The sequence below is a fragment of the Bos indicus x Bos taurus genome, chromosome 14, assembly GCF_003369695.1.
Source record: "Bos indicus x Bos taurus breed Angus x Brahman F1 hybrid chromosome 14, Bos_hybrid_MaternalHap_v2.0, whole genome shotgun sequence".
Taxonomy (NCBI): domain Eukaryota; kingdom Metazoa; phylum Chordata; class Mammalia; order Artiodactyla; family Bovidae; genus Bos; species Bos indicus x Bos taurus.
In genome coordinates this window covers 63,898,331-63,913,908 of record NC_040089.1, presented here as the reverse complement: position 1 = coordinate 63,913,908, position 15,578 = coordinate 63,898,331, and the positions used below count along the sequence as shown (strand labels likewise).

Here is a 15,578-nt window from a genome sequence, read left to right as displayed (position 1 = left end):
TGGCAGAAAGTGAAGAGGAACTCAAAAGCCTCTTGATGAAAGTGAAAGTGGAGAGTGAAAAAGTGGGCTTAAAGCTTAATATTCAGAAAACGAAGATCATGGCATCTGGTCCCATCACTTCATGGGAAATAGATGGGGAAACAGTGGAAACAGTGTCAGATTTTATTTTTCTGGGCTCCAAAATCACTGCAGATGGTGACTGCAGCCAAGAAATTAAAAGACACTTACTCCTTGGAAGGAAAGTTATGACCAACCTAGATATCATATTCAAAAGCAGAGACATTACTTTGCCAACAAAGGTCCGTCTAGTCAAGGCTATGGTTTTTCCTGTGGTCATGTATGGATGTGAGAGTTGGACTGTGAAGAAGGCTGAGCACCGAAGAGTTGATGCTTTTGAACTGTGGTGTTGGAGAAGACTCTTGAGAGTCCCTTGGACTGCAAGGAGATCCAACCAGTCCATTCTGAAGGAGATCAGCCCTGGGATTCCTTTGGAAGGAATGATGCTAAAGCTGAAACTCCAGTACTTTGGCCACCTCATGCGAAGAGTTGACTCATTGGAAAAGACTCTATTGCTGAGAGGGATTGGGGGCGGAGGAGAAGGGGACGACAGAGGATGAGATGGCTGCATGGCATCACTGACTCAATGGACGTGAGTCTGGGTGAACTCTGGGAGTTGGTGATGGACAGGGAGGCCTGGGGTGCTGGGATTCATGGGGTTGCAAACAGTAGGACTCGACTGAGCGACTGAACTGAACTGAACTGAAGCTGTCTCTCCAAAATAAGTTATAAGCTCCAAAAGAGAGTCTACATGCTAGGTGTTTCCGACTCTGAGACCCTATGGACTGTAGCCTGCAAGACTTCTCCGTTCATGGGATTCTCCAGGCAAGAATACTGGAGTGGTAGCGGGGGGGGGGAAGTCTAGATTCTATTTATCTGTATTCCTAACATGGGCATGAAGCCTGGCACATTGGAGGTGCTTTTTTCTTTTTTAACCTGACTTCAGGGAGAAGGCCAGACAGACTTATAGACTAACCACATAGGTTGGGGGTTAATAGTGAGCTCTCAGTCTGAAGTTCACGTGGGAAGCTATGGCTGGGTTCAAGTCCAGACCTCTTGGCCTGCCACAGTGCACTACTCCCAAATTCTGCAGGCAACTGGAGGGAGTGTTTCCTAACATAGTGGCTTGGTGCTCATCTCCAGTACTAAGCTTGAAGGTAAATTTGAGTACCCCAGAGTCAGCCACTCAGGGACAAATCAGGGATAAAAGGAGTTCGGGGACCTCCAAAGCAGAGGACACTGTGCATAGCAATCCCATTAGTGTCCTGTCACCCTTTAGAGGCTATCAGACAGCTTCCCTCTTTGACTTCAACAGTGTGATCATTTCTGACAAAGATAATTAAGGCTACAAATAAAAGGCAGAAGATAGAATATGTGTCAGTTCCCTTTGATTTTTTGATTTACCACTCTCATTTTTCTCTCCCATCATTTCTTTTTGGTCTTAAAAAAAAAGCATGCTATGTTTTTCCAGCTTGCCTGTGTATATCTAATTTTAGATTGCAAGCTGTGGGACAGGATCATGTCTTTATATGTGTAGCATCTCTCTGTGGGTGCCTCAACATCATTCAATTAACCTGTTTTTAATCTTAGGAAATAAAATGTAAAATTCTCCAGAGAACTTGTTTGTTTGAACCTCATTCAGTTCAGTTCAGTTGTTCAGTCATGTCCGACTCTTTGTGACCCCATGAATCGCAGCACGCCAGGCCTCCCTGTCCATCACCAACTCCTGGAGTTCACTCAAACTCACGTCCATTGAGTCAGTGATGCCATCCAGCCATCTCATCCTCTGTCATCCCCTTCTCCTCCTGTCCTCAATCCCTCCCAGCATCAGGGTCTTTTCCAATGAGTCAACTCTTCACATGAGGTAGCCAAAGTATTAAGAGTTTCAGCTTCAGCATCAGTCTTTCCAATGAACACCCAGGACTGATCTCCTTTAGAATGGACTAGTTGGATCTCCTTGCAGTCCAAGGGACTCTCAAGAGTCTTCTCCAAAACCACAGTTCAAAAGCATCAATTCTTCAGCGCTCAGCTTTCTTCACAGTCCAACTCTCACATCCATACATGACCACTGGAAAAACCATAGCCTTGACTTTCTAGAGATTTATAAATAATTTTCAGGCTATATCTAGGATATATTTGGAATATATCCAAAATAATTTATTTCAAGTAGTGTATGACAAACTAAAGTTGACTGGCCTCATAAGATCTTTGGATAATACTGAGAGATATATTTGAGCTGAATAAGAAAGGAATATAATAGCCCCTCCCAACTGAAAGGATATACTTTCCATACAAACAGAAATGATATATGTTCCTTGAAACAGAAAAATACTAAACAATGTCCACAATAAGACCCAAGCTATACAGTGTTTAACAATATTAACTACTGCTTCATTGGTCTGCTGTGTTGGTGAGGAATATAGTACCTACTCAAATTTGTAATCTGTCATGCTCATGATCAGAAATATTTCCTGTAAGATTTCCCATTCAGATTTTATGTTTCCTTCCATATACATTACATATTTTCCTCATATCAAAAGAACAAAGGGATTTATACAAGAGTTTGAAAGTGGTTCTGACATTGTGTGTCAGATGACATAACATGACATTAGTTCTGAGCAAATGGCTGCCAAGTACAAAGATACAGATCTTGAAACAAAGACCCACTGAGAGTCGTAAACATCGACTCATAAGCAGAGAAACAATCTTGGGAGAAAAGGATAATTAATGGCTTTATTGCGAAAGAGAATAAGAAACTTAGAGAAATTTCAGCATACTTAGGTCTCTTACAAAATGCTCTTCTGATGGCATAGCCATCTGTGTTAGTTAAATCAGTATCATTGTTTGGTATAATGATAACAACAGGCATACCACCACCTATCTAATAGGATTATTGTGAGACCTGAATAGGGTATGATATGTAAGCTTAAATTATATAATGCACAATGCTACCATTGATTGAACAGTTCCTAGTTTTGCAAATACAAGCACATATCAATTTGGCAGATTCTAAATTCAAATCCATGGCAGAAATATTACACAGAGACGTATACATACAGACACACAAAAGAAACGACCATCACTGTCCTAAGCCAATCTGGAGAACAGAAAATTACAATGGCTACATTAAGACAGTGTTAAATGTCAAATGAATAACAACAGCAAAACTAAAGTCAGTTATCTAGGTTGTGGATTATGTGAGGAGGGGATCAAGAGAACTTTGAAATGGATTCTATTCTAGGACCATGGCACAAATAATCTAAGTACATAAATTAAGCTATAGAGAATGACAAAAATATATTTCAGGTAAATAGAAGAAATTTTATTAATTCTAAGAGCTAATATTTGTTGAGTACTCACAAGCCTCGTCACAACAACTCTATCAGATATGAAACAACAGTATTGCCAATGAGGAAACCAAGGCTTAAAGAAGTCAAATAACCTTGATTCAAACACAGGTAGTGCAAGATCAAAGGATAAAATCTTTGATCTGGGAATTAAGGGAAATAATACTTGGAATAAAAAGAGGAAAGAGCATTGTAAGGTGGAGGAAATAACATCAGGAACGTCATGGAGGTCGGAATAAGCAAGACGTGCTGAGGGTATGAGAAAATCTTATGGTTGAAACATGGCACACAAATTGCAGTAAAGGCAAGCGAAAGAGTGAAAGAGAGGGGCATAAAGAGAAGAATAGATTAGGGCTTAAATATTGGAAACTAGATTGGGGCTTTATTCCTAGGAAAATAAACTGGGGCATGGGATCTAGTCCTGTGATCTGTGGATTATCAGTAATTCTGGTGACAGTGTAGAAGTATTGGTTTGAAAGAGGAGAAACAAAGGGACACCAATTAAGATATTCTTGGAATGGCCTCACTTTGCTCTTCCAGGAAGTGAAGTCAAAGAAAACAAGTTCTTACTGCCTAATGAAAAGAAGCACACAAGTTTTTTTCAGGAATACAAATTTTTTCCTGTAATAAATCTTGTTGTTGTTCAGCTGCTAACTTGTGTCTGACTCTTTGCAACCCCCTGACTTCCCTGTCCTTCACTATCTCCTGAAGTTTGCTCAAACTCATGTCCATTGAGTTGGTGATGCCATCTAACCATCTCATCCTCTGTCACCCCCTTCTCCTTCTGTCCCCAATCTTTCCCAGCATTAGGGTCTTTTCCAATGAGTCAGCTCTTTGCATCATGGCCAAAGTATTGGAGCTTCAGCTTCAGCACCAGTCCAGTCCTTCCAATGAATATTCAGGGTTGATTTCCTTAGGATTGACTGGTTTGATCTCCTTGGTGTCCAAGGGACTCTCTTAAAAAATCATTATTATGTATCTTTATATAAAGGACACTGAATTATAGAATTCATCCCTTTGTTTACTACAAACCAAATATTCATTTAGGCCTACGGTGTATGCTTGTTTAAGGCTCTGCATAAAGCTTACCAACTCTATAGAAACTGATGGTTTTGTAGCTGTTAGGCAACATATCTCAAATATGCATGGGCTCTTTAAAAAAGGTAGATTGAAGTCACTTTCAAACTGAGGTTTCTGGTGAATGACTAAAGGAGAACTATACTGGATCTACATTTACATATGTCTTAATTCATTGAACATATATTTACTGAGTGATATGTTAAGAACCTTGAAACACAGTAGATACAGAAATGGGGAAGAGACTCTCTACCTTAAATAATGTAAAATGACATTAACATCATTTAATTCAACTCTGGTGTAGACATTTATTTAAGCTTAGTGCATAGATTGAAAAGTTCTCTAGAAAACTTGACTATTGAACTTCCTTGTTGTTGTTTCTAAGTCGTGTCCAACTCTGCGACCCCATGGACTGTAGCCCATCAGGTTCCTCTGTCCATGGGATTTCCCAGGCAAGAATACTGGAGTGGGTTGCCATTTCTTTCTCAGAGGATCTTCCTGATCCAGAGATCAAACCCACCTGTCCTGCCTTTGCAGGCGAATTCTTCACCCCTGAGCCACCAGGGAAACCCACTGAACTTCCTTAGTGATTTATAAATAATTTTCAAACTATTGCTCTCTCAGTTCAGTTCAGTTCAGTTGCTCAGTCATGTCCGACTCTCTGTGACCCCATGAATCGCAGCACGCCAGGCCTCCCTGTCAGTCACCAACTCCCGGAGTTCACCCAGACTCACATCCATCAAGTCAGTGATGCCATCCAGCCATCTCATCCTCTGTCTTCCCCTTCTCCTCCTGCCCCCAATCCCTCTCAGCATCAGGGTCTTTTCCAACGAGTCAACTCTTCGCACGAGATGGCCAAAGTATTGGAGATTCAGGTTCAGCATCAGTCCTTCCAATGAACACCCAGGACTGATCTCTTTTAAAATGGACTGGTTGGATCTCCTTGCAGTCCAAGGGACTCTCAAGAGTTTAACAGTAAGAAGCCTCTTTGCTATGAACTGCTTCCCTGGTGGCTCAGATGGTAAAGAATCTGCTATCTGTAATGTGGGAGATCCAGGTTTGATCCCTGAACTGGGAAGATCGCCTGGAGAAGGAAATGGCAACCCACTCCAGTATTCTTGCCTGGAGAATCCCATGAGCAGATCAGCCTGGCAGTCTACAGTCCACAGGGTTGCAAAGAGTCGGACACAACATAGTGACTAACACACTTGCTATGAATAGAGTGGGAATGTAGTATCTCCCAACTGAAAAGGCAGATTTTCTGGAGACTCTTTAATGGTAAAATATTTCGTGAAGGTAATATAGTCCACTGGGCCGACAGACACGATTGCTACCAATTGCAAGGCAGCACAGTGAGTGGTGTAGGAGTAGGTGAGCACAGGGCATTCTGGGTACACAGGCAGGTACACTGAACTCAGCTTTGGGCATTTGGGGCCAGGGACATGAGAGAAGCAATCAGGCTGACTTTTCCTAATTTAATAACAGCCACGATTTAGCAAGCTCCTTTACTCAACACACAGCTCAAGGGAGAAACAAAGCGAGGCCCAGGGAAGGTCAGCACAGAGCCAGCCCACTAGCAGCACATTCAGTGCTGGTGCCACGTCCACTGGGCCAGGCCCTGACGGAGCACTGCAGCTGCTCTCCTGAGTCACTGGTGACCTACCTGTCAGATTAAATGAAGATAATCAGTTCCAGTTCTGTATCATTAATGATTAGACAGCTCCTGTAACTGTGGTTCATTGGTTTATTTTGTTTCTTCTTCTAGGAAAACAACAGGTATGAACAACTTCCTTATAGATATCATTCTTTGAGTTCCTTCATAGGTTAAGCAAAAAAATATGTTTACACTAAGTGATGGATAGCTGCCTATGTCCTCACGTGTATGTTGTAGTGACAAAGTTATGTAAGTACCTGTCCAGTTATGTCTCTGACTTGGAAAACTATCTCTATATAATTTGGATTGTAAACCTACTTTTACCCGGTTAGACTTACTTCAGATTTACCCAAGCATATCATTTCCTTTTCACTAATAATTTTAAAACACTGTCCCTAGACCCAGGGGCTGGGCTGCCTTAGGCCAAACAACCAACTGGGAGGGAGCACAACCCTACCCATCAGCAAATAATTGGATTCAAGTTTTACTGAGTAAGGCCCTGCCCACCAGAGCAAGAGCCAGTTTTTCCCATGGCAGTCCCTCCCATCAGGAAACTTACACAAGCCTCTTAGCCTCATCCATCAGAGACCAGACTGAAGAAGCAAGAAGCACAGTCCCACACCACTAAAAAACCATACTACAGAAAGTTAATCACGATAAAAAAAGCAGAAAGTTATGTCCCAGATGAAGAGACAAGATTGCTGTTGTTCATTGCTCAGTCATGTCTGATTCTGCGGATCCACAGACTGCAGCATGCCAGGCCTCCCTGTCCTTCACAATCTCTTGCAGTTTGCTCAAACTCATGTCCACTGAGTTGATGATGCCATCCAACCATCTTATCCTCTGTCACCCCCTTCTCCTCCTGCCTGCAATCTTTCCCAGTATCAGGGTCTTCTCCAGTGAGTCAGCTCTTTGCATCAGGTGGCCAAAGTATTGGAGATTTGGCTTTGGCATCAGTCCTTCCAATAAATTTTCAGGGTTTATTTCCTTTAAGGTTTACGGTTGGATCTCCTTGCTGTCCAAGGGACTCTCAAGAGTCTTCTCCAGCACCACAGTTCAAAAGCATCAATTCTTTGATGCTTAGCCTTCTTTATGGTTCAACTATCACATCTGTACATGACTACTGGAAAAACCATAGCTTTGACTACACAGACCTTTGTCAGCAAAGTGATGTCTCTGCTTTTTAATACACTGTCTAGGTTTGTCATAGCTTTTCTTCCAAGGAGCAAGCATCTTTTAATTTCATGGCTTCATTCACCATCCACAGTGATTTTGGAGCCCAAGAAAATAAAGTCTTTCACTGTTTGCATTTTTTCCCCATCTATTTGCCATGAAGTGATGAGACTGGATGCCATGATCTTAACTTTTTGAATGTTGAGTTTTAAGCCTGCTTTTTCACTCTCCTCTTTCACTTTCATCAAGAGGCTCTCTAGTTCCTCTTTGCTTTCTACCAGAAGGGTGGTGTCATCTGCATATCTGAGGTTATTGATATTTCTCCCGGCAATCTTGATTCCAGTTTGTGCTTCATCCACCTCAGCGTTTCTCATGATGTACTCTACGTACAAGTTAAATAAGCAGGGTGACAATATACAGCCTTGACATACTCCTTTCCCAATTTGGAACCAGTCCATTTTTCCGTGTCTGGTTTTAACTGTAGCTTCTTGACCAGCATACAGATTTCTCAGAAGGCAGGTAAATTGGTCTGGTATTCCCACCTCTTTAAGAATTTTCTACAGTTTGTTATGATCCACATAGTCAAAGGCTTTAGCGTAGTCAATGAAGCAGAAATAGATGTTTTTTTCCTGGAATTCCCTTGCTTTTTCTAGGACCCAACAGATGTTGGCAGTTGGATCTCTGGTTCTTCTGCCTTTTCTAAATCCAGCTTGTATATCTTGAAGTTTTCTGTTCACATACTTTTAAAGCCTAGCTTGAAGGAATTTGAGCATTACCTTGCTAGTATGAGAAATGAGTACAATTGTGCAGTAGTTTGAACATTCTTTGCCGTTGCTCTTCTTTGGGATTGGAATGAAAACTGACCTTTTCCAGTCCTGTGGCCAGGACTGCTGAGGTTTTCAAATTTGCTGGCATATTGAGTGCAGCACTCTAACAGCATCATCTTTCAGGATTTGAAATAACTCAGCTGGAATTCCATCACCTCCACTAGCTTTGTTTATAGTAATGCTTCCTAAGGCCCACTTGACTTCACACTCCAGGATGTCTGGCTCTAGGTGAGTGATCACACCACTGTGGTTATCCAAGTCATTAAGACCTTTTCTGTACAGTTCTTCTGTGTACTCTTGCCACCTCTTCTATATATCTTCTGGCTCTGTTAGGTCCACACCATTTCTGTTCTTTATTGTGCCCATCTTTGGGTGAAAGTTCCTTCGGTATCTCTAATTTTCCTGAAGAGACTGCTAGTCTGTCTGTAACAGGAGGGAAAGGGGCAGGGCACAACTTTTGAAAGAATGACATAGCCCAGGGATACAACATAAACAGATTAGAATCAAATGGGTCCAAGATGGCTTTAACATGAAGTGAAGTGAAGTCGCTCAGTTGTGTCCGACTCTTTGCAACCCCATGGACTGTAGCCCGCTAGGCTCCTCTTTCCATGGGATTCTCCAGGCAAGAATACTGGAGTGGGTTACCATTTCCTTCTCCAGGGGATCTTTCCAATCCAGGGATCGAACCCAGGTCTCCTGCATTGGAGGCAGACACTTTAACCTCTGAGCCACCAGGGAAGCCCTGGAAGATGGCTTTAACTAGACCTTAATCTTCAATCAACAAGCTAAATGACACACTCAGAGGAACCATGACAGTTCCAAGGCACTGTCAAAAGACCAAGGAGTAGGAAGTGGCCCAATTCCTGGAAATCTTCATCCTTCCCCCAAAATAGTTGGAATAATTCTCCCACTCATTAACATATGATATTACCCAAACCATAAAAATTAACCATGCTACATGGCTCACACTCTGTATGTAGAGTGTGCTTCTCTCTGAATCTAAATAAATTCATTTCTTTAGATTTTCCTATTACTTTGTCTCTCACTGAATTCTTTCTGCAATGAGACATCAAGAACCTGAGCTTCATTAGGTCCTGAAACCAGGTAGCGTGGGTTTGCCTGGGTTCCAGTCCCAGCCAGGTGGTTTCAAGTCCCATTCTGAGGTAAATAGGTTTATTTCCCATTTTATCCTGTTCCTCTATTTCTTTGCATTGTTTACTTAAGAAGGCTTATCTCTATTTGCTATACTTTGGACTCTGCATTCAGATGGATATATCTTTCCTTTTCTCCTTTGCCTTTCGCTTCTCTTCTTTTCTCAGCTATTTTAAAGGCCTCCTCAGACAACCATTTGCCTTGCTGCATTTCTTTTTCTTGGGTATGGTTTTGATCACTGCCTCCTGTACAATGTTCCAAACCTCTGTCCATAGTTCTGCAGGCCCTCTGTGTATCAGATCTAATCCCTTGAACCTCTTTGTCACTTCCACTGTATAACCATAAGGGATTTGATTTAGGTCATATCTGAATGGCCTAGTGATTTTCCCTACTTTCTTTAATTCAAGTCTGAATTTTGCAATTACAGAACTTCCACAGGACTGGGGAAACAGACTATTTGAGGGCATAAACAAAACGTTGTGCACACCAGGGCCCAGGAGAAAGGAGTTAGAGACTGAGCCAGACTTGCCTGTGAGTGTTTGGGTGTCTTTGGTAGAGGCATGGGTCAACAATGCCCTGCTTCAGGGTCAGTGCGGGGTCAGGGGCACTGAAAGCAGCTGTCCTGGGAGGCACAGCTGGCATAAGTCCTTTTGGAGGAGGTTGCCATTACCCCTACTATAGTTTGGCCTCAGGTAAAACCACAGGGAAGTAAAACAGCCTCACCAATCAGCAGAAAATTGGATTAAAGATTTACTGAGCATGGTCTTGCCCACCAGAGTAAGACCCAGTTTTCCCCACAGTTAGTCCCTCCCATCAGAAAGGTTGCACAAGCCTCTTATCCTCATCCATCAGAGGGCAGACAGAATGAAAACCACAATCACAGAAGGGACAGGATAAAATCCGAGAAAAACAACTGAATAAAATGGAGATAGGTAGCGTTCCAGAGAAAGAATTCAGACTAATGATAGTGAAGATGATCCAGGATCTTGGGAAAACAATGGTGAAGATGCAAGAGTGAGTGTAGTAAGTGAAGTCGCTCACTCGTGTCCAACGAGCAACCCCGTGGACTGTAGCCCACCACGCTCCTCTGTCCATGGGATTTCCCAGGCAAGAGTACTGGAGTGGGTTGCCATTTCCTTCTCCAGAGGATCTTCCTGACCCAGGGATTGAACCCAGGTCTCCCGCATTGTAAGCAAGACACTTTACTGTCTGAGCCACCAGGGAAGTCCGAAGATGCAAGAAATGTTTACCAAATACCTACAAGAATTAAAGGACAAACAAACAGTGATGAATAATACACTAGAAGGAAACAATAGCAGAATAACTGAAGCAGAAGAATGGATAAATAACCTGGAGGACAGATGGTGGAAATCACTGCCACAGAACAGAGTATAGAAAAAAGAATGAAAAGATATGAGGACAGCCTAAGAGACCTCTGGGACAATACTAAAGACACCAATATTCACATTATAAGGATCCAGGAGAAGAGAGAGAGTAAGGACCTGTGAAAATATTTGAAGGGATAATAACTGAAAACTTCCTTAACATGGGAAAGAAAATAGTCAATCAAGTCCAGGAAGCACAGAGAGTCCCAGGCAGGATAAACCCAAGGAGGAACACACTGAGACACATAGTAATCACACTGACAAAAATTAAAGGTAAAAATAAAATATTAAAAGCAGTAGGGGAAAAAAAATGACAAAAAATATACAAGGGAAGTCCCATCAGGCTGATTTCTCAAGGGAAACTACAAGCCAGAAGGAAGTGGCATGATACATTTAAAGTGATGAAAGAGAAGAACCTACAACCAAGAATACTTTACCCAGTAAGACTCTCATTCAAATTTGGTGGAGAAATCAAAAGCTTTCCAGACAAGCAAAAGTTAAGAGAATTCAGCACCATGAAACCAGCTTTACAACAAATGCTAAAGGAATTTCTCTAGGCAGGAAACACAAAAGAAGGAAAAGTTTTACAGAAAATAAACTCAAAACAATTAAGAAAACAGTAATAGGATCATATATATCTTAAATGTAAATGGATTAAATGCAGCAACCAAAAGACATAGACTGGCTGGGAGGATGAAAACATGAGCATGCATGCTCTTCCACTTACCACTGCACTCTGCTTGACCCCCCGAAATTGTATGTAATTATTTTATATTGTTAAGTTAATCATGTTCCCATTATGGTTTGCAATTGCAATTATCTTTTAATTTTTGTCTGGCTATTGATTGTGAAAACTGATAAACATCTTTCATATTGTGATTATGTACCTGTTATTCACTTAACACCATTGTATATGGTTGGTCAAAGAAATATAATCTATATATAATATAATCTATATCAGTGGCCACAGGACTGGAAAAGGTCAGTTTTCATTCCAATCCCAAAGAAAGGCAATGCCAAAGAATGCTCAAACTACCGCACAATTGCACTCATCTCACACGCTAGTAAAGTAATGCTCAAAATCCTCCAAGCCAGGCTTCAGCAATATGTGAACCGTGAACTTCCTGATGTTCAAGCTGGTTTTAGAAAAGGCAGAGGAACCAGAGATCAAATTGCAAACATCCACTGGATCATGGAAAAAGCAAGAGAGTTCCAGAAAAACATCTATTTCTGCTTTATTGACTATGCCAAAGCCTTTGACTGTGTGGATCACAATCAACTGTGGAAAATTCTGAAAGAGATGGAAATACCAGACCATCTGACCTGCCTCTTGAGAAATCTGTATGCAGGTCAGGAAGCAAGAGTTAGAACTGGACATGGAACAACAGACTGGTTCCAAATAGGAAAAGGAGTATGTCAAGGCTGTATATTGTCACCCTGTTTATTTAACTTCTATGCAGAGTACATCATGAGAAACGCTGGACTGGAAGAAACACAAGCTGGAATCAAGATTGCCGGGAGAAATAACAATAACCTCAGATATGCAGATGACACCACCCTTATGGCAGAAAGTGAAGAGGAACTCAAAAGCCTCTTGATGAAAGTGAAAGTGGAGAGTGAAAAAGTGGGCTTAAAGCTCAACATTCAGAAAACGAAGATCATGGCATCCAGTCCCATCACTTAATGGGAAATAGATGGGGAAACAGTGGAAACAGTGTCAGATTTTATTTTGGGGGGATCCAAAATCACTGCAGATGGTGACTGCAGCCATGAAATTAAAAGACGCTTACTCCTTGGAAGGAAAGTTATGACCAACCTACCTAGATAGCATATTCAAAAGCAGAGACATTTGCCAACAAAGATTCATCTAGTCAAGGCTATGGTTTTTCCTGTGGTCATGTATGGATGTGAGAGTTGGACTGTGAAGAAGGCTGAGCACCGAAGAGTTGATGCTTTTGAACTGTGGTGTTGGAGAAGACTCTTGAGAGTCCCTTGGACTGCAAGGAGATCCAACCAGTTCATTCTGAAGGAGATCAGCCCTGGGATTTCTTTGGAAGGACTGATGCTAAAGCTGAAACTCCAGTACTTTGGCCACCTCATGCCAAGAGTTGACTCATTGGAAAAGACTCTGATGCTGGGAGGGATTGGGGGCAAGAGGAGAAGGGGATGACAGAGGATGAGATGGCTGGATGGCATAACTGACTCGATGGACGTGAGTCTGGGTGAACTCCGGGAGTTGGTGATGGACAGGGAGGCCTGGCGTGCTGTGATTCACGGGGTCATAAAGAGTCAGACACGACTGAGCGACTGATCTGATCTGATCTGATATCACCAAAACTATGATTTAATAGGAAAACCTGTAATCACTTTTTAAAGCCCAGATGCATATCAGAATTATCTTGAATTTTTTGAAAAATACCAAAGCCCAGGTATTGCTTTTTTTTCCTCCAGAGCTCCAGATAGGTCTCTAATGAACAGCCATGTTTAAAAACAGTGGGGTATATCATGATCTTTTATTTTTATCAGGTTTGTTTCACTTTTTGTATTTCATATTCAGTGCTCTCATTTCATTTAGTTTATGTTTTCTAATTTCTCCATCTCTTCTTTTTTCTGATATTCTCAAGGCTTTATCAAGCCTTGAGAAGTCACTCAGTTGTGTCTGACTTTTTCGACCCCATTGACTGTAGCCTACCAGCCTCCTCCATCCTTGGGATTTTCCAGACAAGAATACTGGAGTGGGGTGCCATTTCCTTCTCCAGGAGATCTTCCCCACCCAGGGATCGAACCTAGGTCTCCTGTATTATAGACAGACGCTTTACCGTCTGAGCCACCAGGGAAGTCATACATGTAATATATATATTTTAGAAAACTTACGTATTTTTGCCTAACTAAAAATTTTATTATATTTTGATTCCACTTGTTTGACTTCATATGAATAGAATGCTAGGTTTATAATTAAAAAATAGATCTGCATCAAGCAACAAAGGTTTACTGTATAGCACAGGGAGCTATAGTAAATATCTTGTAATAACATATCAGTTCAGTTCAGTTCAGTCGCTCAGTCGTGTCCGACTCTTTGCGACCCCATGAATTGCAGCACGCCAGGCCTCCCTGTCCATCACCAACTCCCAGAGTTCACTGAGACTCATGTCCATTGAGTCAGTGATGCCATCCAGCCATCTCATTCTCTGTCGTCCCCTTCTCCTCCTGCCCCCAATCCCTCCCAGCATCAGAGTCTTTTCCAATGAGTCAAGTCTTCACATGAGGTGGCCAAAGTACTGGAGTTTCAGCTTTAGCATCATTCCTTCCAAAGAAATCCCAGGGCTGAGCTCCTTCAGAATGGACTGGTTGGATCTCCTTGCAGTCCAAGGGACTCTCAAGAGTCTTCTCCAACACCACAGTTCAAAAGCATCAATTCTTAAGCACTCAGCTTTCTTCACAGTCCAACTCTCACATCCATACATGACCACAGGAAAAACCATTGCCTTGACTAGACAGACCTTTGTTGGCAAGAAAATAACATATGTGCATATATATAACTCAATCATCTTGCTGTGCATCTGAAGCATTGTAAGTGAACTATAATGAAATATATATTAAGAGAAAAAAAAAATCCTAATTTCTCAAGAGGAAAAAGTGAGAAGCTGAAAGTCACTTCATCCAAGAACTCAGAAGTGTCAGTCATCTGCCTACTGAAGCAGTCAGATGGACCAAAAGGAAAGAACCAGACCCTACACTGGTGAGTATAATATAAAAATGCAAAATGAAGACTTACTGAGTGGCAAAACAATTGGTGTTGACATCCTTAGTGAGATGTATTCAAAGAGAAAAGCAAAGAAAATTCAAATGTTATGTAGTAGTTTCACTCTTTGTATTACTGTTTTATGCTTAAAAGAAATAAAGAAAAGTTGTGATTATTAGTGATAAAAGAATTAGTGATTATAGTAACTTTGTTAGGAAGCCAATATTTTTACTTAGAGTGATAATGTTTCACTGAATTATTAAAGAAATATAATTTGGATGAAGAATTAAAAAATGGAGGTAGGCATACTTCAATGTGAGGCTAAGTTAGAAACATTAATATAAACTAACCACTAAACCATTCAGGTATGACCTAAATCAAATCCCTTATGATTATACAGTGGAAGTGAGAAATAGATTTAAGGGCCTAGATCTGATAGATAGAGTGCCTGATGAACTATGGAATGAGGTTCGTGACATTGTACAGGAGACAGGGATCAAGACCATCCCCATGGAAAAGAAATGCAAAAAAGCAAAATGGCTGTCTGGGGAGGCCTTACAAATAGCTGTGAAAAGAAGAGAAGTGAAAAGCAAAGGAGAAAAGGAAAGATATAAGCATCTGAATGCAGAGTTCCAAAGAATAGCAAGAAGAGATAAGAAAGCCTTCTTCAGTGATCAATGCAAAGAAATAAGGGAAAACAACAGAATGGGAAAGACTAGGGATCTCTTCAAGAAAATCAGAGATACCAAAGGAACATTTCATGCAAAGATGGGCTAGATAAAGGACAGAAATGGTATGGACCTAACAGAAACAGAAGATATTAAGAAGAGGTGGCAAGAATACACAGAAGAACTGTACGAAAAAGATCTTCACGATCCAGATAATCACAATGGTGTGATCACTGACCTAGAGCCAGACATCCTGGAATGTGAAGTCAAGTGGGCCTTAGAAAGCATCACTACGAACAAAGCTAGTGGAGGTGATAGAATTCCAGTTGAGCTATTTCAAATCCTGAAAGACGATGCTGTGAAAGTGCTGCACTCAATATGCCAGCAAATTTGGAAAGCTCAGCAGTGGCCACAGGACTGGAAAAGGTCAGTTTTCATTCCAATCCCAAAGAAAGGCAATGCCAAAGGATGCTCAAACTACCGCACAATTGCACTC

General features: G+C 41.4%; 1 non-coding gene across 1 annotated transcript; it reads right to left on the bottom strand.

Moving 5' to 3' along the window:
* Positions 1-13,437: 13,437 nt before the first annotated feature.
* Positions 13,438-13,509, bottom strand: TRNAY-AUA. Its single transcript has one exon. It is a non-coding gene; the product is annotated as a tRNA-Tyr (tRNA).
* Between the last annotated feature and the right edge of the window lie 2,069 nt (positions 13,510-15,578).